A 24739-nucleotide genomic window follows, 5' to 3' on the forward strand; every position below is an offset into this window, starting at 1 on the left:
TGATTGGCTGCCTCCTGCATGCCCCATACCAGGATTGAGCCTGAAACCTGGGCATGTGCCCTGACTAGGAATTGAACTGTGAGCTCCTGGGTCGTAAGTCAATGCTCAATCACTGAGTCACACCGGCTGGGCTGTTCTTATAATGAGCAATACTCCAACCACAGGACCTAAACTAGATGTTTTTAAAGGCAGGCTTCTCTGGTAGAGGTGGACTCCTGAGTTCCACCCATTTCCTCAGAAAGTCCAGGGCTACTTAGAGTCCTGGCTGCTCCAGGAACCCAGTGTGGAAGCCATCGATCTAGGAAACGAGGTACCCAGAGGTGGGGGGACGTGTCCTGCCAGCAGCTGTGAGCAGTAAAGCTGAGGTTAGCACCAGGTGCGCTCGCCTCCTAGGTCAGCAGTCGTCCCCTGTGCTCATCTGCATTGTCATCGCCTTCATCTCCATCCCCGTAACCTCCACCAGCCACTGGTCCCCAAGCCTTCCTTAAGCGCTGTCAGCTAAGCCACTGCCTGTGTCACTGTGCCAACTGAGCAATATCCGCTGAGTCCCCTGTGGCATTTCTTCTAGTAACAGAGAATGTGATGGCCCAGGGGGGAGTGGACAGTGTCGTTAGCAAGAGACCTGAATGAAGAGGCAGGGATTTTACCCAGCGGCCTAGTTCTGCTGCTGAGAACTGCACACTCTCTCTGGGCCTCACTGACCTCATCTGTGAAGTGGGAGGAGCAGCATCTACCTCATGGATTTGTTCTGAGGCTCCAGTGAGGAGGCCTCCTTTGCAGCACGCGGTGCTCTGCCCCACAGGCTCCCATCAGATGCATCCAGCTCCCCTGGGAGGCCTCCAGCGAGCTCTGCTTCGCCCGAGCACAGCAGGCATTTCCATCAAAATAAACTCGCTCCTTTCTTCTGCATCAACATTGCTGGCTTTGGCTCTTTCCTTGGCCTTCGTTGAAAACAAATAAACAAACATGAGATGGGGTGAGAGGTTGAGGAAGGGATATGGCAAAAGACAAAGAAAGAAAGAGAGAGGGAGATTGATTTCTGGGCAGAATTTATACCTTTTTGGCTTTTTCAAAGGTAAATAAATAGATAGTGGATGTTGTTCTGCTTGCCGCCGAGAGTGTGCCTGCTCCTCTGTTGTGTGTAGACCCTTTGAAAGGCCCTGGAAGCAATCCCTCCCTTTCCAGAGGAGCAGACAGATAATTGAAAGCTTTCAGAGGCTGCGAGGGGCGAGCCCAGTGCTGCTGTGTGCGAGGCCGCACGACTGAGCGGGCCTGTGTTTTCCTGGGAAGTAGAATTTCTTTTTTTCCTTTCCTTTCCACCACTGCCCGGTCACCCCTGGTCCCCCGATCTCTGATGAGGCACTTAGATCAGACAAGAAACAATACATGATCACCACGAAGTCACGCCAGATAAACACAGCAAACACTCCTGCTGCTTCTCCAGCTTCTGATGAAAAGTGCTGCCTCTTTGCTCCGGGCCTGGCGAACTGGGGGCCTTTCCGTTGGGCTTTATTAGCACCCACATGGCAGAAGCCCAGGCAGCCCTGGGCGAGGAGGGTTCGTGTTGTAATTTGTTGCCTGTGCAGGTAGAGTAAAGTGACATGGGAGAAAGGATGGGGCCGTTTCCTCCTGCTACTATTGCCCACGACAGCCATGGCACATACACATGTGTGTGAGTGTGTGCATGTGTGTGCAAGCATGTGTGTGAGTGTGTGTGCACGCAAGTGTGTGAGTGTGTGCATGTGTGTGAGTGTGTGCATGTGTGTGCGTGTGTGTGTGTGTGAGTGAGTATGTGTGTGTGTGATGCAGGAGCTGACTCCTGAGTGTGCCTGTAGATAAAATAAGAATAAGGGCATCCAGGCAGGAAAAGGCCCCTTTAAGCATGAAGGGGGGCTCCATAGTGTGTGAGGTAAGCAAGTAAGGAAAGCCCCCTCTAGATTCAAGGCAAAGTCAGTGCACTGACCACCGATCTGTCCAGACGACCCCTAGTTTAGTCTCGCAGCTGTCCTTTCAAATGCACCTTTTTCTCCTTTTGTAGATAAAGAAACTGAGGCTCAGAGATGTTGAGAGTATCACCTCAAGTTTAGTCCAACTGGCTCTAATTTTGGTGCCATTTCAGCTGTATTTGGCATGCCCCACTGTGTCTGTGGGGCAGCGCGGAAAGGGAATCTCTTAGACTTCCAGATTCAGGCACTGGCAATGACTCAGCAAGGTATTTCCCTGGCAGATGGGGGCAGGGCGCAGACACAGCGCCCTTCCAGGAGGTTAGGAAAGGTATGTCTTCTGTACTAACTACCACCTCGGGCACCGGAATGGGACCCCCATGGACACTGTCTCCTGTCCTCATGCCCTAAGCCTGGGACTGTAACACCAGCTCCATCACCAGCAACAAGGGCGCCTCCTTGAGTGAGTGGCTTTCTCTTCTCAGGGGCGAGGGCAGGGACATCCTCCCTGAGTTCCAGGCACACCATGGTGTCCCAGATCCTGTCTGGTCCTAGGTTGCCCCCCTGGACCAAATGGCACTCGCTGCAGGCTGTGTGTCTGTGCCCCAAGGAGCCTGCAATGCTCTCCTCCTGTCTTGCTGGGCTCTGTCCTGTCTCCCCTCAGAAAGCAAACTGCTCCCAAACAAAGCCCTGGGCCCACGCTTCATTCAGCCTTAGGGCTCTGACAACCATTACTGAGCACTCATTATGCCTATGCTAAGCCAACTACTCCGTGGCTTTATGAAGCAGCCCTCACATCAGGCCCGGGAGGGAGGAAGGGAGAATAGTTATTGCCATTTTACAGATGAAGAACTTGAGGCTCAGCATGTTAACTCACCCTCAATCCAACACACAGCAAGTATCCGATCCCAACCACATGGGAACCCAAATGCCCGTGCTCCACTTCCTGTTTCTGCCTCACAGGGAGTGCGGTTTACGTGCCTTCCCCCGCTTTTCTTCGTCCTGTGTCCCACTGTTCCCACCCCAGTTCTCAGGCATTGAGCGCCACCGAGCCCTTGACAGGGCAAGGACCTGTCAAGTCTGCAGCAAGGCTCTGCCCTGTAACCCTGGGGCTGGGAGCAGACATTCCTACTCTGTGGCAACGTGGGAAGGGTTCTTCCCTCTGTCTTGTCACCTCAGAGACAGTGGGGGTTGAGCTCTGGAGCCAGAAGGTCTGGGTTGAAATCCTAGCTCTACCACTTACTAGTGTGACCTTGGGCAAGGTAATTACATCTCGATGACCTGGTTTCCTACTAATATAATGGAGATAATAATAGCATTGACCCTCTATGGTTACTGTGTGAATGCAATGAGCTATGTGTGTAGAATGCAATGGAACATAGCAAGCATGGAGTAAGTGTTAGCTAATGTTACTGTTAATATTGCTATTTTCTATTGAATCACAGAAAGAACCTTAGAAGTCACCTGGTTGTCCCAAACATCCTGTATTTAGGCCAACAGAGGATTTGTAATCAGAAGGCCTGGCTTGAATCCCCACTCTACCACTTACTGTTCCTATCTAGTACTTTGGTCAACGTGTTTGACCTCTCTGAACCTCAGTGTCTTCAAATATAAGGAAAGGGTTGTAATAAATATTTACCTATTTCATTCAATTGATCCTCTTGTAGAGAATCAAGTGAAGGGATGTCATGGAAGTGAAGGGAATTTTATATCAATATTAATTGATTATTATCTGAAGACAAATAAGACTCAGAGGTTAAATGGTATACCCAAGAAGAAACTGCTCACCTATCTAGATGGTATCAGCAACTCAACAATGTGCAGCTAAATTTCCACCATCATACCATTGGCTTTGGACTAGAAGTCCTACTATTAGGCTCTGTCTTCAATAAATGAAGACTGGAGCTAGTCACACAAAAACCACAAACAAAACAAAACCCAAGAGTGATGCATTATGGTACCAAATGGCAAACAGACTGAAGGACTGTGGAACCAAGGTTAAATCGTGAACAAACTCTCACAACAACAGGAGCAACTATATGGGCTATGTCAGTGATGGTGAACCTATGACACGCGTGAACTCATTTTTTTGTTTGATTTTTCATTGTTAAATGGCATTTAAATATATAAAATAAATATCAAAAATATAACTCTTTGTTTTACTATGGTTGCAAATATCAAAAAATTTCTATATGTGACATGGCACCAGAGTTAAGTTAGGGTTTTTCAAAATGCTGATATGCCGAGCTCAAAAGGTTCGCCATCACTGGGCTATGTCAATAGAAAATAGATACAATATGGTTAGAGTATTAGGAGAAAACACTGCTAATCTCATTCTGACTTCACTGTACAACAAGGAAGGATGACCTGATTTCTAAGTTTGTTGTAGGGAATAAGGCATTGTCTCTGTTCCACCTTATTCCCTTTCAGGTGTAGTTATGTCAGTGACTACCACCCCTATGTCTAATGCAGGAGCAGCCGTTTAATATACAGTGTTAGTCTCCTCAGCCTCAGCTGATAGATTTAAGGCTAGGCAAGTGACTCAACCTGGGCCAATCAGATCTCTTCCCTGAGATTTTTAAGTTTTACACCCAGTCTGAGGCTGCAAGGCCAAGGAGCTCCCAGCAGCTCTGTTGCTCTGTTTCTACCATGTGGAAGAAACTTGTCTGCAGTGAGAAGTGAGAATAGAGAATAGCGCTAAGACTCAAAATAATAAAAAAAAAAAAAATGAAGAGATAGGCCTGGTGGTTTTCAAGACCTTCCTTCTTTTCCAGTTGTTTTTGAGATACAACCATAGTCCTGACTATAAATTCCTTTTCTTATCATTAATTACCATTTTGCTTATGCTAATTCCAGGTATGGTTTGTTCTTTTCAGTAAAAGTTGACCTGATCCTTCTATAAACTAGTTCAAAATATCTTTGATGCTCCTTTTCTTAGGACTCTAGCATAAGATCTCGGTGACAAGGGGTGAACCAGTAGGCAATTTGCAGTTTACCCATGTGGACTACCTCTCATTTCTGAGGGCCAGCCTTGCCTTTGGACTCAGCTTTGACACCTTGCCTCCTTCTCCCCACATAGCTCCTCTCTTTACTTACACTCATCCCAGTGGTTAAGATGGTCAGCCCCCATGTATATCCAGGCATCTGAGGTCACAGGGCACATCTGGGTTAGTTTGCAGAGAACTGAGCTGAGATAAAGTAAGGGTTGGTCTATACCCTTTGCTCCTCTAGGGAAAGCCCTTGAATTCAGAACTCTCAATGATATTGAGGTTCTTGGACACAAATCCCCTTGTTCTTGCTCTATGAAACCACCACACACACCCCTACCTTCAGGAGCCACTAATCCTACCATCTCACTAATGAGACATGGTCTTGGGAAGCAATAAATCTCTCTTGTGCTAAAAGGTAATTACACTTTAATGCAGTGATTTTCACTCAGAGTATTGGGGAGGGGGAACAATATGTATAAAATTTCTGGAGGGCATGCTTTTGTGTAGTTAGAAAACACAGATGCAATATATCAGCTGTTTTCATTATATAAAACATAGAGAAAGCTCAATGTAATAGTATTGCATGGTTTTGGATATGTAGAAGATAGCATGCAAATACGTTAAGGCATGAATTTCAATGCAAGAATGTTGGGAACCACATTTTCTTTACCACTTTTAATAGAGTTTAACCTACATGCAGTAAAGGGTGCAGGTACTAAGCACACAGCCAGTGAATTTTTGCATATGTGTACACTGTTTAACCACTTCCAGACCAAGATCTGGAACATTTCCACACTTTGGAGAGCTTCCTTGCCTCTCTTTCCAACCAATAGCCACCAGGACCACCCACCCCTCAAAGAATCCTTATTCTGACCTCTAATCACCTTTGTTAGGTTTCAAACATTTTAGAACTTCACACAAATGTAATCTCACCATAGATACTCTTCTGAGTCTGGTCTCTTCGATTTGTATACTTTTGTGTAGCTAGAAAAAACAGATGCAATATATCAGTTGTTTTTCATTATATAAAACATGTGTGAATAGCACCTCATTCTTTTCATTGCTGCATAGCACCAAAGCGATGAAATAATTGTGTAAATGTGCTACAATTTATTTGCTCATTCCCTTGGTAGAACCGTTGGCGGACTTTTGGGTTGTTTTCATTCGGGCCTGTTAGGAGTAAGGTTACATGAACATTCTTTCACATGTCTTCGGATACACACACACATTCATTTATGTTAGGTACATACCGAGGCGAATCATAGAGCATATGTGTGTTCAGCTCTAGTAGATACAGCCAGATAGTTTTCTGAGGAGGTTGTATTCAGGTCACAATTTAAAAAGTTAGTTCATCAAAAAACCACGGAGCACCTTTGATGAGCCAGGTGTTCACGTGGCGTTGGGAGTGAGCATCACGTGTGGCCCAAAGAGCTGATACCCAGTCACCTCACAAGGACCACGCTCACCTCACATTGTCAAGTACTGGGTCCGAGGTGGCCTTCGGGATCCTGGGTCGCTCCTCACACTTCAGAGGACCTACAAAGAGGCTCAGCCAGGCGAGGAAGGGCTGGCGGCCGAGGGAGAGGCGCAGAGGAGGGTCCTCCAGCCACTGCCTGGCTTCACTCCGCAGGAGGGAGCGGCCTGGCCAGGCTGCTGCCCACATGAGCAGTGATTTAAAGGAAAAGGTTGAGGCATCGGGGAGATGAATCCCTCTGAGTCCACTACCACCCTGGTAGCCATCCATCAGGCAGCTTGGCCACGCGGGGAGCACATCCCCGCCAGAGGGGCCCAGCAGGGGACCGGAGGAGGAGTGGCCATGGGGCTCCCAGCTGCCGGTCAGCATGTTAGCATCCCTGGAGGGGAGCTGTGTAATGAGGGTGCTCCCTGCAGCGTGCACCCCCAAGGAGGACACCTCCCGCCCTCCTGCCATGTTTGCTCCCCACTCCACCCTGCGGAGGCTTTTCTCAAAGAAGGGTCTGCCTTTCCTCCTCCTCGCCAGCCCCAATCTTGCTGCTCCTGGAGTTTGGCTCAAAGGCTGTTTTTCAAAGGAGAGGAGAAGGGTTAGGAGAGGGTTTGAAATGTGCCCCATCCTCGGGACCTCCCACCCACACCCCCGCCCCCCTGCAGCCCAGGGCCCAGCCCAGGGAGGTGAGCGGGACCAGCACAGAGTGGCACCGGCAAAGCGTGCCAGTGAATGGGAGATTTTTAAGAGTGAAACTTGCTCACGAGCTTCTTTAATAATGTTATTCATCTTTCTGTCAAAGTCGTCACATTAATGTAGCAGGGAGAGATTTAGAGGAGATGAATTAAGACTTAAATACACAAAACGACTTGGGGAATATTTAAATACAATACATTTTATTTTGGTGCGGCATCCTTCCTGGTGCCGATGCTCAGCCTCTTGCCAGCTCCCACAGCCTGGGATCGACAGGCCCCTCCCTCCCATGCTTCAGTCACCTCGAGTTCCCTGTGCACCCCGCCCAGTAAATCTCTATAGTCTAATCGGAGCAGGTAAATGACAGCCTGGGACAGGAGGCCGGGTGCTTGCTCTGGCCCGGACTGACCACTTTCCCTTCGGGGCCTGCTTCCCCCTGGGGAGACGGAGAGGAGCGTTTCTGACTGTCAAAGGCGCAGAGAGCCCTCAGGGACGGGCAGAGGACCCACGAGCCAGGCGGCACAGCTCTCGCCTGCCAGTTCCTCCGTGTCAGCTCCTCACTCCACTTTCACATACCCACAGCTGCATACCCTTTCATTTAAAAGGAAGGCACTGTGGCCTTTAGAAAGGAATGTATTCGTTCACTCAATGACTGTTTATGGAGCCCCTTCTCCAGACCAGGCACAAGGTGTACCACTGAGCAAGGCTGGGCGGCCCCTGTCCTGACACCACAGCTGGCCTGTCCACCCCACATCCCTGGGTGCTCTGACTCCAAATAAAGGTTGCCCCCAACTGGGAAGGAGCAGAGCACGCTTCCTGAAGGAGGTGGGCCTGGAAGGCGCTGCCTCTCCGTTAGCCATGCCCCCTGAGCTCCTGGGCACACAGCTTTTTCCCTGTGGGACAGGAAGCTTTGGCTGCAGAGAGGGCGAAGTGAGGACATCAGAGGAGAAGCCAAAATCAGAATCAAGAAAGGCTGCCCAGACTCAGGCGTCCACTCCACCATCTCTCCTCTGTCTGACCGGGCCTGGGCCAGGAGCTGAGAGCTGGGACATTGGGATCCTGTTCCACTAGCTCACCCCCAGTCCATCACCATGACCACATCCTCACCTCATGCGCTCACTCTCCCTTTCCTCTGCTCGGAGAACATGGAGGGAGGCCTCCTTGGACTGGAACCTTTCTGTCCTGGCGGCTTCCTCTCACTTTCCTCGGAGCCACTTCCCAGACGAGAGCATCTTCCCACAGCCCGAGGCCCCCAGAGACCTCTGCCTGGCCAGGTGAGCATGGGGGCCGGGGCACCACAGAGGGAACGGAGTGCTGGGGTCCAGGGAACCTCTGGGCAATTGTTCTGCTCTGCCTTTTAAAGCTGTTTTCCCAATTACGCACTCTGTGCATAGTATCTAGAAAAAAATCTGAGGTTACTGAAATTGTTCCAAGAACACAGGAATGCAGCCTTATTGAAAAACAAAAAACAAAACAAAGCAAAAACACAAGAAACCAGGCCAGGGGGTCAGTCTTCCAGGAGCCAACCAAGCCTTCCTGCCAGGACTGAGGTGCGCCCACAGGAGCAGGCATCACCCTGACCCAGCTGCCCCGCTGTGGAGATGAGCTGCTCTTGGCACTGCTTCTTCAGCTCCCACAGCTTCCCATTCCCTCACCAGCCCATCTCTGTCCCTCTCACACTCAAAGTTCTGAGGCAGAATCTGACCCATTGGGCTGCTCACCATCTTGGACTGGCTGCTCACAGGCGGGAATTGCCTGCTCCTGAGAGGGATGGAGTAGGTGGGGGAGGCATAAGAAACCCTCTGAAGAGGGCACAGCTGAGGGGAGGCAGGGCTGAGACTGCAGACAGGGGGCAGTATACCAGGCATCCCCCACCTTATTCCCCAGGATGCAGGCACAAAGGCAGGGCAGGGGAGGGGCCAGATACACAACCAGAGGCACTCAGATCTGAGCTGTTCAGGAGCCAGGTCTATATGTGATTGCCTGCTTGACATCAGAGCATCTTGTGTTGAGAAGGAGCCAGAACACTTTCAAGACAGCACCTCCCTCCTGTTGACCCAGCAGCCTGCAGAGCCTTCAGGGTGACAAAGCTCAAGAGGTGAGCACATCAGAACTTCACCCTACACAGGCAAGGGAGGAAGGGGCTCCCAGGCATGGGGGGAAGGGGCTCCCAGGCATGGGGGGAAGGGGGTTCCCAGGCATGGGGGGAAGGGGGCTCCCAGGCATGGGGGGAAGGGGGTTCCCAGGCATGGGGGGAAGGGGGTTCCCAGGCATGGGGGGATAGAGGCTCCCAGGCATGGGGGGAAGGGGGCTCCCAGGCATGGGGGGAAGGGGGTTCCCAGGCATGGGGGGAAGGGGGCTCCCAGGCATGGGGGGAAGGGGGTTCCCAGGCATGGGGGGAAGGGGGCTCCCAGGCATGGGGGGAAGGGGGTTCCCAGGCATGGGGGGAAGGGGGCTCCCAGGCATGGGGGGAAGGGGTTCCCAGGCATGGGGGGAAGGGGGTTCCCAGGCATGGGGGGAAGGGGGCTCCCAGGCATGGGGGGAAGGGGGTTCCCAGGCATGGGGGGAAGGGGGCTCCCAGGCATGGGGGGAAGGGGGTTCCCAGGCATGGGGGGAAGGGGGTTCCCAGGCATGGGGGGATAGAGGCTCCCAGGCATGGGGGGAAGGGGGTTCCCAGGCATGGGGGGAAGGGGGTTCCCAGGCATGGGGGGAAGGGGGCTCCCAGGCATGGGGGGAAGGGGGTTCCCAGGCATGGGGGGAAGGGGGCTCCCAGGCATGGGGGGAAGGGGGCTCCCAGGCATGGGGGGAAGGGGTTCCCAGGCATGGGGGGAAGGGGGCTCCCAGGCATGGGGGGAAGGGGGTTCCCAGGCATGGGGGGAAGGGGGTTCCCAGGCATGGGGGGAAGGGGGCTCCCAGGCATGGGGGGAAGGGGGTTCCCAGGCATGGGGGGAAGGGGGCTCCCAGGCATGGGGGGAAGGGGGTTCCCAGGCATGGGGGGAAGGGGGCTCTCAGGCATGGGGGGAAGGGGGCTCCCAGGCATGGGGGGAAGGGGGTTCCCAGGCATGGGGGGAAGGGGGCTCCCAGGCATGGGGGGAAGGGGTTCCCAGGCATGGGGGGAAGGGGGCTCCCAGGCATGGGGGGAAGGGGGCTCCCAGGCATGGGGGGAAGGGGTTCCCAGGCATGGGGGGAAGGGGGCTCCCAGGCATGGGGGGAAGGGGGCTCCCAGGCATGGGGGGAAGGGGGTTCCCAGGATTGGGGGGAAAGGTGGCTCCCAGGCATGGGGGGAAGGGGGTTCCCAGGATTGGGGGGAAAGGGGGCTCCCAGGCATGGGGGGAAGGGGGTTCCCAGGATTGGGGGGAAAGGGGGCTCCCAGGCATGGGGGAAAGGGGGCTGCCAGGCATGGAGGGATAAGGGGACGACCAGGCATGGGGGGAAAGTGGTTCCCAGGCATGGGGGAAAGTGGTTCCCAGGCATGGGGGGAAAGGGGTTCCCAGGAATGTGTGGAAAGGGTCTCCCAGGCATGGGGGGAAAGGGGCTCCCAGGCATAGGGGAATGGGGGCTCCCAAGCATGGGGGGAAAGGGGCTCCCAGGCATAGGGGAATGGGGGCTCCCAAGCATGGGGGGAAAGGGGTTCCCAGGCATGGGGGGAAAGTGTTTCCTAGGCATGGGAGAAAGGGGGCTTTCAGGCATAGGAGGAAAGGGGCTCCCAGGCATGTGGGGAATGGGGGCTCCCAAGCATGGGAGGAAAGGTTCTCTGAGGCATGGGTGGAAAGGGGCTCCCAGGCATGGTGGGAAAGGGGGCTCCCAGGCATGGGGGAAAGGGGGCTTTTGGGCATGGTGGGTTAAGGGGGCTCCCAGGCTTTGGGGTAGGGGGCTCCCCACAAAGTAGGAATGGGAGGAAAGGGTCTACCAGGCATGGGGGGAAAGGAGTTCCCAGGCATTGGGGAAAGGGTTTGAACCAGTTTCGGGGGTCCCGGGGGGCCAGGCCTGGCAGGATCTCACGTGGGTTTGGGTTTGGATGTAGGGGGCTCCAAAGCTAGAACAGTCTCCAGCAGGATGACCAGCTCTGCATGGTGCCAACAGACCCAGGACTTCTTCAGCTGCTTGTATGACTTGAGGAAAGCATTCCAGGCCTCACGCTGTGACTCAGAAAGCTCCTGATGGCCCCTGTCTGTCTCTCCTCTGCACCAAGTAGGAAGATCTGGCCAAGTCCAAGTCCATTCCCAAAGCCTTCCCTCCCCGGGACCTGAGATCAGACTTCCGTGGAGCGTGCTGGCCCCTTGCAGGGAGATGTTGCCTCCACCACGGCTGCGTTGGATCCTTCCTCTTAGTGATAGAAGTGGAGGTGTGTTGAGCCATCACACCCTCTTGCTGGGACACCCTTGCCTTTAAGGACATGTGTTTATAATTCACCTGCTGGGGAGAAAGCAGTGGGTCCCACAGAGCTGCTCTCTGGGAGCTGAAATTACATGAGAGCTACTATCTTTTGTCCCCATATCCTTGAGGAGCTGGGTCACTAGGCAAATCCAGTCAATTGAAGGTACAAGGAACAGGAAGGGTCTCCTCAGGGGCTGTGGGCTTCCCAGGCCATGGAGGGGATGTTCTTTCTGGAGGCAGAAAAGGCATGAGGTGACTTGCCAGGCACGTGAGATCCTGCCAGGCCTGGCCCCCCGGGACCCCTGAAACTGGTTCATATCTAAGAGGGGCTGGAGCGGGTCTTCGGACAGGACTGGTGTGGGAGGTACAACCTCTGTGCCTTTCTCAGGGCAATGCTGCTCTGCCCTCTGACTTGGTGCCGAGCAGGAGGACAGCCCCACCAGCTCACCGAGGGGACCCTCTAATACCCAGGCCTCTGCTGTTTGTACGGATAGGGGAAAGGGGGTTTCTCCATCCAATGCTCTCTCCAGGCTCATGGACTCTCAACCTTTTGAAACGAGAATGGGATGCAAGAACCACACCTCTGCCTTCGAACGGCTCAGCTCCCTGTTGCCTGCCTGCTGCCTCTGCCTGTTTGCAGCCAGTCCGAGTGATTCAGCCTCATCACTCCTGGGTCAGCCAATCACAGACGGAGGGCAGCCGGCAGTGGTGACAGGTAAACTCAGGTGGCTGGTGGAGGCCTCAGGCAGCAGACAGACAATTTACATGAAGCATTTTGTAAATTCTCATTGACGCTGAAGCTATTAATCAATTATTAATATTTTTGTTGTTGTTATTGTTAACAAGGGGACACTATTGCTACTTACTAGTGCAGAGAACTGATAGCAGAAATGCTCTTCAAAGACTGCAGCCACCTTGGAGACCAGCTCTCCTGCAGACATATCTACTTGTTTTATTGTCACTGGAGGATGTCTTTTCCACTGATTTCTAGAGAGAGTGGAAGAGAGGGAGGAGGGAGAGGGAGAGAGAAACATCGGCCTGAGAGAGCACATCAATTGGTTGACTTCTGCTCACCCTCCAGCCAGGGCTGGAGAACCTGCAGCCAAGGTATGTGCCCTTGACTGGGAATCGAACCCTCAGCCCTGAGGTCCATGGGCTGACACTCCAACCACTGAGAAACCAGCCAGGGTGAGGGAGATACTTTTAATTCAACTAACACTTCAAAGAGGACACAGATCTCTCCAAAAAGGTGGGTTACCTCTTTAGAGTTCAGAGGCTTCCAGCTTTTCATTCTAGGAATATAATATGAATACATGTATGTCTGGGGAAAGAGTATAAATTGTAATATATAATATAATATAAAGTGTAAAGGGTCCTATCTTCTGCCCATGAGCCCAGGCCCCTGCTCTCCTGGCACATTAGATCCTAGATCAGCAAACTACGGCCCGCGGACCGGATCCAGCCCGTTTGAAATGAATAAAACTAAAAAAAAAAAGACCGTACCCTTTTATGTAATGATGTTTGCTTTGAATTTATATTAGTTCACACAGACACTTCATCCATGCTTTTGTTCCGGCCCTCCGGTCCAGTTTAAGAACCCATTGTGACCCTCGAGTCAAAAAGTTTGCTCACCCCTGTCCTAGATAGTAGCCTGACACAGAGCCAGAGAGGGAGTCCTGGGCCCAGAATGAAGGAACATGGCTTCATAGCTGGGCCTGCTCCTTACCAGCTTTGTGCCCTTGGCAAGCCCTTTGGACTCTAGCTTTCCTCACAAGGTACCTAACAACCTTCCCAGTCCACTCCGACTGCTGCCACAAAATACCATAGGCCGGGAGGCTTGGAAACAACAGGAATGCATTTCTTACAGTCCTGAAGGCTGGGAAGTTCAAGATCAAGGTGCCGGCTGTCTGGTGTCTGGTGAGAACTTGCTTTCTGATTCACCGATGGCCATCTTTTCATTATGTCTCATGTGAGAGGCTCTGGGGGCTCTCCCATAGGGCAGTGGTCGGCAAACTGCGGCCTCTTGAGTGTGGCTCTTCCACAAAATACCACGTGCGGGCACGCACGTACAGTGAAATTGAAACTTCGTGGCCACACTCAAGGGGCCAAAGAGCCGCATGTGGCTCGCGAGCTGCAGTTTGCCGACCACTGCCATAGGGCACTAAACCCACTCATGGGGGCTCCACCCTCATGACCTACTCACCCCCAAAGGCCCCAGCTCCTACCACCATCACAGTAGAGATTAGCTTTCAAAATATGAATTTGGGGGATACATTCAATCTCTAGCAACAATATCATGTATTATTAAAGAATTGTTGGGAGGACCCAATGAGGTCATGGGCATACCCTCCAGGATCCTGGGCGTAGAAAGGGCTTGCTTAGTGTTCACTGACTCAAAGTTGAAGGAGAGCTGTCTGCACAAAGCAGGTAGGATTCTCGGGGAGGATGGTGAGAGCGTGTTAGCAACAGGTTCAGGGCGAAACATGGACAACTAACTACACATTACGTTCAGATCTAGTTAGCCACGAACAAGAGGAAGTCTAGTTAGAAGCCTAGCCACAGCACTTGTCAAGTTCTAGCATGTGGGTTCTGTAAAAATCAACAACATTCTTCCATGGGTTCATTAAAACAAACAACGCCTCTTATTTATCAATGCTATTCACCCCAAGTGAAGATGACAACAATCAATTAAAAAAACAAGTCAAGTTTAAAAAAGCTTAACTCAAGGCAGCGTGATTAATGTCCTCATCAGTGATTGACACTAACCACATTAGCCAGCTTTGCTATGGTAACAAGCAGCCCCTACAGTCTCGGTGGCTATAACGGCAGCAGGTATTTCTTGCTGGCAGAGCATGTTGGCAGTTGTGGGCATGCTCCGTGTGCCTTCTCATTGGGGGCCTGGGCTGGAAGGGCAGCCCCGGATGGGGGACCTGCTGTCCCTACAGGAGAGGGAGCCAAGCAGGAGAACGCCAGAGGGCTGGCCCGACAGCCTCGCCTGTTACAGCCTTGGGACTGTCCAACATCCCATGGGTCCCAGTGAGTCCAGGGTGGGGCGGGGCTAAGGTACATTCTGTTTTCTCCAGGTAACCGTCCCAGGTAAACAGGCAAGGGAGCATAATGGCAGGGAAAGGAATGAAAGTCTGGACAGCCATGCAGGTGCAGTCCGCAGCGAGGGCCCTGGCCCCTCCTTCCCCCCCACCCATCCATACACAGCGTCTCCTGTAGGAGCCGTCTGTGCTCCTCGGTTCCATGTGTGTGAGCACTCACGGTCCGAGCCTCATCTGGGGGGACTTCAGTGCAGCCAAGTCCTCCGTCCTGAGAGTGCATGCTCCTTCATCTTCCTGCTGCCCCCTCCATCCGCCCTGCCCTTCAGGACGCCCCGCCCTCCCAGATGGGGCTCACGGAGGTGGTCTTTCCCAGGACTGGGCCATAGACACAAGCCACTTTGATGAAGTCATTGGATCTAGTGCCAAATCTGGACCCTCCTCACCCACAGCACCCACCGGCCCCGGGGCAGGGCAGCCAGCTGCACCCCAGCCAGGCCTCCAGATCGGCCTGAGGAACCGACGCTGCCTGGGGTAACGCAGTCTCTCCCCCCTCCCCCCCAGCTCTGAATAATGCATGCCGTGCCGTGCACCACACTGGACCAAGGACAAGCGGCTGGGAAATTGGGGGCTTTCATTTAATCTCATTATTTTGCTTTTAGACCCAGGCATTTGCTGCTGTCTGTCCAGCATTTCAAAGAAGACGAGACAACAAGCTGTTCTGCGATGATGGGAAGGTCAAGCCTCCCTGGGTACCCAAGGGACAGCGTGGAGAAGGCGGGGCCAGGACCACTCTCCCCCAGGCACAGGAGTGCGCATGCTCCGCAGGTAGGGAGCCCTGGACTCCTGAGTCAACAGACTTCCCAGAGCCGCTCCCAGGAGGCTGGGACCCAGGGCGCACTCAGTGCAGGGAGGGCAGGAAGCGGTAATTCGGTAATTCGGCTCGAGTCCGCCAAGGACTGTCTTCCATGGGGGAAATTCGACTCCAGCAAACAAGGACTGTGCAAGGCAATGGATTTGCCCAACAGAGTCAGGCAGCAAAGCCCGGCTGCCGCCCCAGGCCGCCCAGCGGCTCCTGCGGGACCGCCTGGGAAGTCCCAGCCCCTCCCCTCCACCAGCCTCACCTGCACCAGCTCACCTTAGGCCCTCCCCCGACCCTCTGCCATCCTTTAGGGATCAGCGCGTGTCCTACCCCTACGTGAACACTTGCGCCCACCTTGATCTCCCTGCTCTCAATTCCTACAGTTACCTCCACTGACGGCCAGGTGGTATGGCCATTGATAAAAACATTTACTCGGGTTCAAACTTTCCCGCATTTGTGTTACGTTCGCCTTCCCAGGGCCTCAGAAGCCACTCTGCGGGCAAGGAAGGGCAAGTAGGTAGGTGAGGTGAGCCCTGCGCCCAACCCCTCCAGATGCAGCAGCTCCTTGTGGCTGTGCTTTATCTCAGTTTCACAGATAATCTTCCTGTTTTAACAGGATTGCAGTCACGCGTTTTCATTCCATTCTCCCAAGAAGCTCATGGAACGAGAGGACTAGTGTCATCACCTACATTTCACAGCAGGGGGCCCGGAGCCTGAGAGGCCTCTGACCAAGGCAGGAAGGAGACCCCTGTCTCCTGAGCCCACGGGCAGTGGATTGACAACCCTCACTTGGAGTGGCTTTTCTCTGCTTCTTAACTTCTTTCAGAAGCAGGAACACATTTTAACGTTTATTGATTCTGCTTGTTTCTTGTTGGGAACATGGCTGTGGGTACCGCGGCATTCACTACGTCCCCAGCCCTGGCCGCAGGTCTGCCCGTGGCCTGGTGGAGACGCAGGCCTGCTCCCCGCTCTCAAGCGCCCGAGCCCGCGCTGCACTAGATACCTGAGCATCTATGTAATCAAAGGGATGGTTTCTCCTGCCCTTTCTCTTGCTATTGACAGGGTTACAACATCTTATGATTAGCCCAGAGGACCGGGTCATAGGACATGACATTCGTATTGTCACTGTTTTAAAGAGCTGCAGCTACCTAGTGGGGAGTGATCTGTGTTGCCCTGATAGCACTGCAGCCGCTCTGGGCTCCCTCTGCAGCCTCCCTGAGTCTGTGAATGAGGTGCCCCAGGAGGAGAGACTGGGGAGAGGGGAGGGAGGGGCGGGGGGGGGGGTATTCTTTCTTCTTGTCCTCCCTGGCCACACTTTGGGGTTACAGCTCCGTTCCTGCCATTGTAACTCAGGAGGAGGCATGGAGAGGAAGGAGCAGAAGCAGTGGGCTGACTCAAATGGAAAAAAAAGATAAATCGAGGTAAAATTGTTTCCAAATTGAATGTTTTCCCCTATTTTCAGTCTGGTGTCTGCAGTGCTCTGAAATGATTCCCTTTCGGGGCTTCAGAAAAGCTGTAAATAGAACGAATTGCTTTTAGGGACTTACTCTGATAGCTTCCCTCTGGAGAAAATATATGCTAATGCATGGAGACTCTCATTACTGGGACCCGTGCAGCCACTCCTTTGTATCTATGAAGAGCGGATTTCTGATCACCAGCATTTTGCCGAGATCTTTGTCATGTGTAGGCTGAGTATCTAGGAGGAAGAGGCCGACTCAGCCATGACACCTACTGGGTCTCTCCTAGGCCTAGGCCGGATGTGGGGCTGGGGGAGTGTGTGGGGTGGGGGAGGGGGGCTCTTGGTTTGCCCAAGAGACTTTTCTTATGAAAAAAAGCAGAAGCAGAGAAAGCACATTTGTCTAAGGACCCAAATTAAAGCCAAGTCAGTTCAGACTCACCTGCAATTCTGGAATTTCAGGCTGATTGGTTTAGACTCTAAACTTTAGAGACTGGGAGGCCACCAGTGTCAACTTGGCTCAGTAGGTGTGATGCTACACCCAGCCAGAGGGTGGCAGCACCTCCCACATGCCCTGGGAGCTCTCTCCTCCAACCATTATTCCAGGGTTGTTTGAGGGAATGGCCTTCCCTTTCCCAGCCTGCCTCTCCTGCTCCTCCGTCTGCTGTAGGAAATGGGTTAAAAAGCGCTGGGCTTTTCGAGGAGCACAGCCAACAAATGCGATATCAAATGCAGCTTCCCTGTAAGAATCAGACTGCGTGCTCTGGAGCTCCTGGGTCCTGGGCCGGTGGCTGCATTTAGGATCATAAGTGTCCCTGCGCACTCTCATGCACTCCCACACACACAGCCACAGAAGGAATATCATTCTGTGTCATCTGCATTCAAATGCAACAACCTGAAAAAATGTAGACAAGAAAAAGAAGGGGAAAGCTGAGTGGTGGGTGTCTGGTAGCTGATGACCTGAAGGGCTCTTTCATCTTTATGCTCCTACACAGAAGCCTTCCCCAGGCCGGGCTACAGCTCACCTGCAGCCAGGTGAGGGCAGGCTCCACCGGCTGGTGGGGGGCACTTCGGTCAATGATACTAAATGCTAAATTGGGTGCCTGCCAAGGAGGGCATCTACCTTAGATACGTGTTGGTCCTAAAATCCTTTCTTCGAGGCTTCGGGGGAGCTAGGACACCTTGAGCTCCACATAGAGCCTCAGGTAGCAAGTTCAAATGCCTCTGGAAGGCAGGGTGATGACTCTGCATTCACCAAACTCTCCAGGTGGGAACTGGAGAGTCGCAGTCACTCAGATCCAGCCGGTTACTGCCAAGTGGGAATTGTTGTCAAATCTCCTAATTGATCAAAAGAAACTAGAAATTCATGTTCTTTTAAAATATGAAATCTCCCGATTTTCAAGTGATAACAGCTTTGGGTGCGTAGAGGTATTAGAAGTGCCTGGAGCCCAGAGCACTGCTGCCCATAGGAGAAGAGGAACTAGGACAAGCAGAAAACCCATCCAGAGGGCTGGTGCTGACCCAAAGACGGCCATTTCCATGTCCCCACTGGGGGTGGCTCCACTTGCCTTTGGTGGGTGACACGACCCTACAGTGCGTGGGAAGATGGTGACAGCAGAGTTTGTGGCACTATCCATCCAAAGATGTGTTACCATTAAGCTCACCAAGTCCTGGCCTCTCCTGCCTTCGAGGCAAGTCATGAATATGCATCTTCTTTCATCTTACATGTCAATGCCCGGGCAGGTGCGGGGTGACATTGATTTGAGGTGTCCAAGAGGCTTGCTTGAGAGTGGTCAGTGCAGCATCATAGAGGAGAAGAACACCTCTCGCCACCAGGATTGTATCGCTGCCAGAGGCGGCAATCACCTAGTGACGCTGTGGGCTGACAGAGCGCTCATTAGCAACCGGGGAACCCTTCGCCAGGAGGAAGCAGGTAAGGCTTCACGTTCCTTTCTGCAGGAACCCGGCCTCTCCGTCCTACCACAGTTGCTGTTGCCTGGGTTTGGCCTCATGCATAATTCAGTGATTTGCGTGGCAGGAAAACATTTAGAAAACTTCTTTTACCTTCTCCAGGAGGCTGGGGCAGAGGTGGCTCAGCTATTCAGCCATGCACGGAAAGCTATCTTTGCTGCAGCCTCTGGGAGAGACGGGGCCGTGGCCTCTCTCATCCCACTTGGTGGCTTGCCTAAGGGTGACATAATGAATTGCTGTGACCCAGCCCGAAAAGAAAATGCAGGTTGGATGAGATAAATCGATGCCACCCCCATCTTTTCAGCAATCCTGGTGGTTTGTAGTTCTCAGAAGAAACAATAGTGCTATGTGGTGGATGAAGGCAAAGGAAGGAATTCTCTGGGGTGTTACAAGGAAACCTAAATGAACTGATGGACCCAAATTTTACCAATTGATTCATCCTGAAACTGGAAGGAGCATCTCCTCTGATCTGGGCACTGTGCCGGGTCCCGGGAATGCAATGACAAACACCTCTGAAACAGAGTGCACTGGGAGGCACACACAACTCCAGACAGCCGTGCTTTGCCTGATGTTTGAGCTGTTGGAACCATTCGTCCTTTGTATTCATTCATCAGGAACATATTTCTTGAGCACCAGCTATGAGTCTGGGCCTGAACTAGATGCTGGGCATGTAGCAGTAAGCAAGACAAGGCAGGACAAGATTTTTAGTGAGGAAGATGAACAATAGGCCAGTACATGAAATACACGCACAAGGTAGTTACGGACTGACATAAGTGCTCTGAAGGAAAGGGTGGATGATATAATAGAAAGTGACAGGGGAGGGGGATAACTCCGGATGAAAAGGTCTCTCTGAAGAGATGATATTTGAGCTGAAATGTATGGATTAGAAGAAGCCAGCCACGCCAAGAGATAAATAGGAAGAGTGTTGGCAGCAGCGTGTGCTGGTAAATGCTTTACAGCCTGCTCTCGGGGGGAAATGAAAGCCCTGATTTGCAGTGTTTGCCAGTTTCCATGGTGTAAATATGGCCACGTTGCCAACATCAAGCTGCCAACATGATATTGCTGAACGCAGAATTGGGAAGAGATGCGTACAATGAATTCCCGCTGGCCTGGGCGAGCTGCCTCCAGCGCACCACGGGTTCTCAGCCACCTCGCCACACTAAGGCGCAGGTAGGGAATGGGTCCTGGTCAATGTTCAGGGATCAGGCAACCAACCTGCTGGGACTGGGGAGCTATGTCTGGAGCTATAGGCCGAGGATCAGGGGTTGCTACCTTCAGATACAACTACATACCGAATGCTATATGGATAGCACACCCCGCAATTCAATGCAAGAGGCACCACCCCTGATCCTCCTTTAAAGTGGAAACTCCTGTTTGACCAACATAGGCATTTTCTACTTAATTTAACAAGTGCAATTTAACATGTCTGTATATGTATAGGGATGGATGGATAAGGCATGGTGTTGAGAGTATAAAAATGAGAAATGCAGAGTCCCTGGCCTCATGGCACTTACAGACTGATAGAAAATAAGGAGACAAGAAAACAAAACTAACATTACACATCTACCACTAATATAAATCAGAGAGCCCAGGAGGGGGTACACATGGGAAGATTATATACATGTTCTGTGATATAAAGAATGTAATTTTTAAAAAGATTTTTTAATTGAAATTTTTACAGGGAGAGGAAGGGAGAGGGAGAGAAATATCGCAATGTGAGAGCAAAACCTAGCTCCGGCTGCCTCCTTCATGCCCCCTACTGGGGATCGAGCCCACAATTTGGGCATGTGCCCTGACCCATAATCAAACCATTCAGTGCATGGGACATCATCCAACAACTTTGCCACACTGGCCAGGGCAAAGAATGTATTTTTACAGTTTGATGTAATCAGGATTTTCCAGAAGGACAAAATATCTGGGCCAGATGGACCAGATGGGGGTTTTCTTTGGTTCAAGCCAGGAAAATGGCATTTGATAAAAATTGATACCATTACTCTTTAGTGAACACATTGTTTACCCATCAAGGAGGCTTGGAGAAGGACCCAGGCCATTAGCTTACAGGGTTTGGTCACAGACTCCTTCAAGAATGAAGAATGTAGAACCCAGAGAGATGGGTCACAGCAGGGAATTGTCAATCCATAAAATGCCTCAACGATATTCAAGGGCCTATGCCATGTACTTGAATTTACAACATGAAGTTTATATAAAAGGGATTGTTCTCTCCGACGGGCACTTTGGGGGGGCCCTGACGATAAGTGCACTCCTTTGCAGGGCTGGTCAATAATCATTCAGTGTCTAGCCTTTTCAAAGTGCTTTGTCAGAGGCTCTACAAAGATGCATTGATTTTTCAAACCAGAGGGGGAAATCTAGCAGAGTTGCAAACTTGGGACCAAAGCTCAGGAGAGAAGTCTGAGTTGGTTCTGCCATTGGAGATAGTTGGGCCCTTGGGAGAGAAATTACTCCTTCACTTCGAAATGAAGAAATAACAGCAGAAAAGATAAGAGCACTTAGGGGCATGCTGCTGTTAAGGGCAAAAAGAGGATCCAGAGAGGAAACTGGATTGCAGATGTTAATTTCCTAGAAACAAATGAAGAGAAAATCATGGAAATAAAGAGTTTCACTAAGGAGGACAAGATCAGTGAATTGGAACGTAGCCAAGAAATTGGGAGACTGAGAACTAACTGAGAAGAGGCCATTGAAACCAGTGATCAAGATGCCATTGGTCATCCCTGTGACCGCAGTTTTGGTGACATTAACATCAGTATAGTGTTTCAAAGTGTGTGTGTGTGTGTGTGTGTGTGTGTGTGTGTGTGTGTTTGGGGCGGGGTGGTCTTCCTTACTTATTAGCTCATTTGACAGTCATAACAGATGATATGAAGAAAGTAAGGTTCAGATAGTACATGGCTGACCCAAGGACTGAGCCCAAATCCCACCCCCTTCTGTTATGTTACACAGCATCTCCCAGGAAAGCCCCATGAGATCAAAGCTGGACTGCAAGGAAGGAGGGCAGTGCAAGCATGTGGTCAAGGTCAAGGGTAGTGAGGTTAAAGCACTCTCTTTACAGTTCTGGGTGGTGAAGAGAAGCTGAATAGTATCAGAGATTTTTTTTTTGTTCCAGGATAAAAATAATTTTAAAAGTTTTAAACCAGGAAGAACAATTGGGTATGAAAAAGGATGGAGCAATGCCCCAGAAGGGGGAGAAGAGCACATGTGGAGGGACACATCATGGCGCATCGCTTTGAGAATGAAAAGGCAGAAGATATTCTGAGCTGAAGGAAAGAGAATTGGAGGAAGACCTCGCTGTTGAATGAAGACATGGTGAGGTCATCGTTGAGGCTAAGAGAGGGCACCTGTAGACTTAAGAGCTTGAGAAGAAAGGAAAAGGGAAGAGGAAAGCTGCCCTGTGTGTCTTCTTCATGACCTCCTGACACCCTCTCATATTCCACTCATGTCTCCTGGGCTCGGGGAGGGCCTGAGGCTTCACCCAGAGTAGCCACCCTTTGGCCCTGGCAGTCTTCTGTGGGATAACCGTGGCATCATGTAAGCAGCCCTGGGCTTGGATGCCGGCACTCACAGTGCAGTTCTGGCCTCGAGAGCTCTCCTCAGCTTTATGTTCAGGAACTGCAGCTGCTGGACTTTATACCTGCAAGTTGCACTGTTTTCTCGAGTTCCCTGGGACCATCATAAAATACAGAATTTCAAGTATTGGTGAGAATATCTGATCTAATCCTTGAATTCCCTTTATGACAACTGCATCAAGGGTTCTCGATCATTTCCTGTGGTAAGAAACGAACTACTTCTTGAGGCAGCCTGTTCCTAATCGACATAACATTGTCTAATTGACAGTAGGCATGTCTCATTGATATAAAGTTCTTCCTATTTTTTGTAGATCTGACTCTAGGCCAGGGGTGGGCAAACTTTTTGACTCGAGGGCCACAATGGGTTCTTAAACTGGACCGGAGGGCCGGAACAAAAGCATGGATGGAGTGTTTGTGTGAACTAATATAAATTCAAAGTAAACATCATTACATAAAAGGGTACGGTCTTTTTTTTCTTTTTTAGTTTTATTCATTTCAAATGGGCCGGATCCGGCCCGCAAGCGGTAGTTTGCCCACGGCTGCTCTAGGCAATAAGAAACACAGAAGTAAGTTGGCCAATTCCTGTTTCTCTGGGAGTGGTCATCAAAGATTTGAAAAGATCTGCTGTGTCTTTGCCCTATGTTTTCTATGCTTCAGGGCAAGCAAACCAAATTCTTCCTCCCATTTCTAGGCTTCGGACAATCACATCCATTTCCCCCTGGATACACCCAGGATGCCGATGACTACAGGTGTGTCTCCGCTGAGCCCACCTCTGACACTTGCTTTCCCTTTCTGCCTGAGGCTCTGCTCCCCTGGGACCCGACCAGAGTCTGTTGCCCCTAGTTTCTCTTCTCTTGGGTTCGTCCTGAATGCTGCTGTCTGACTCCCCATCCTCAAACGTGATTTTTTATGGTCACTGTCTTGTTGGAGAAGCTGCAGTGGTTCTCCACTCACTGTGAGATGAGGTCCAAATCTGGCACTAAACACCCTCCTGGATGAGGCATTTCAGTATCTCTCCAAGCCCTTCTCTGTTCTGGATATTCCCCTCCCAACAGGTTTACTCATCCATCTTTCCATTTACTCATCTATTGACTCATTAAAGAAATAATGGTTGATGTCAACTACATGCTGGGCACTATGACAGGTTGTGGGAATACAAATATGATAGAGACATGGTCCTGGACATGAGAGGTTTCACAGTCTGTGAGGAAGAAAACTGTGTATGTACATAAGCATTCATATTACCAAGTACGGCAAAGTAAGCCCTAAACAGCACACCAATAATGGCAATGCTAACAGGAAAGAAAGTGACCCACTCTGCTTAGAGTGAGTAGGGAAGGATTCAAGAGAGAGGGTGATGTTCATGTTGAGACTTGAAGGATAGGTGGAAGTGCGTGGTTAATAAGGAAAGACAAAATATAAGTAGAAGAAATGGCATCTGAAAGACGATGGTCTAGAAACTTCTAGTTGTCTACCATTTCACTAGAGTATGGGTAGGCGGAAAAGGTGAGAGAAAGCAGGGGCAGTAGACAAAAAGTAAACTTAAGCACAAAAGGCTTTTATATGTCAAGGAGTTAGGATTTTTGTCTCTCGTGGTGATGGGGAACCACTTTAAACCTGACCATGACATAACCAGCTTTGCCTTAGGAAAAAAAGTGAAAACTGTGTGTGTGATTATGGGTGGGTAGGTGTTTAAAAGTAAATGGTAACAATTAGGAAACTAGTTAGGACAGTGGTTCTCAACACTAGCTATGTGCCACACATTAGAATTACCTGTGGGGTTAAAAAATAGTAATAATAGTGCTGAAACCTTGATCCCAAGATTCTGATTAAATCGGTCTGGGCTGGGCCTAAATGTTCATATGTCTTAAATGCTTCTATTGAATGTGTAATATACAGCATGGGTTGCAAAGCACTGAATTAGGAGATTATTGCTCCGAAATGCATTTTCTCTTTATTCAATTTTATATTTTCCCTTGGGAACTACTCCAGCGCTATTCCAAACATTTCATTTGGCTCCGTTTATTCTGCGTGGCCAGTTCTTCCCTCCAGACTCAGTTCTTCCCGATTTCCTCTCCTGAGGAAGTTTGGGCCTGCTCTTACTTCCCAACCTGACTTCGCTCAGCAGTGCAATCATTGGGCCTCTTGGTCTCCTGCCTTGCTGCTCTGAGACAGCCTGACCACTCCCCCACCAACCCCAACACAAGACCCTCAGCCTCCTTGACAGAAGAGAGCAGACAAAAAAGGCCCATCAAGGGAAAAGGTGACTTCCTGAATAGGCACAGAGGCTGGGTAGATGGTGATGAATCAATAATAATATAATGATTATGAGTGACAGTTATGGAGTGCTTACTGTGGGCCTC

This window comes from Myotis yumanensis, unplaced genomic scaffold (assembly GCF_028538775.1).
Source record: "Myotis yumanensis isolate MYYU_CA2020_CCGP unplaced genomic scaffold, mMyoYum1.0.hap1 SCAF_10, whole genome shotgun sequence".
Classification (NCBI taxonomy): Eukaryota; Metazoa; Chordata; class Mammalia; order Chiroptera; family Vespertilionidae; genus Myotis; species Myotis yumanensis.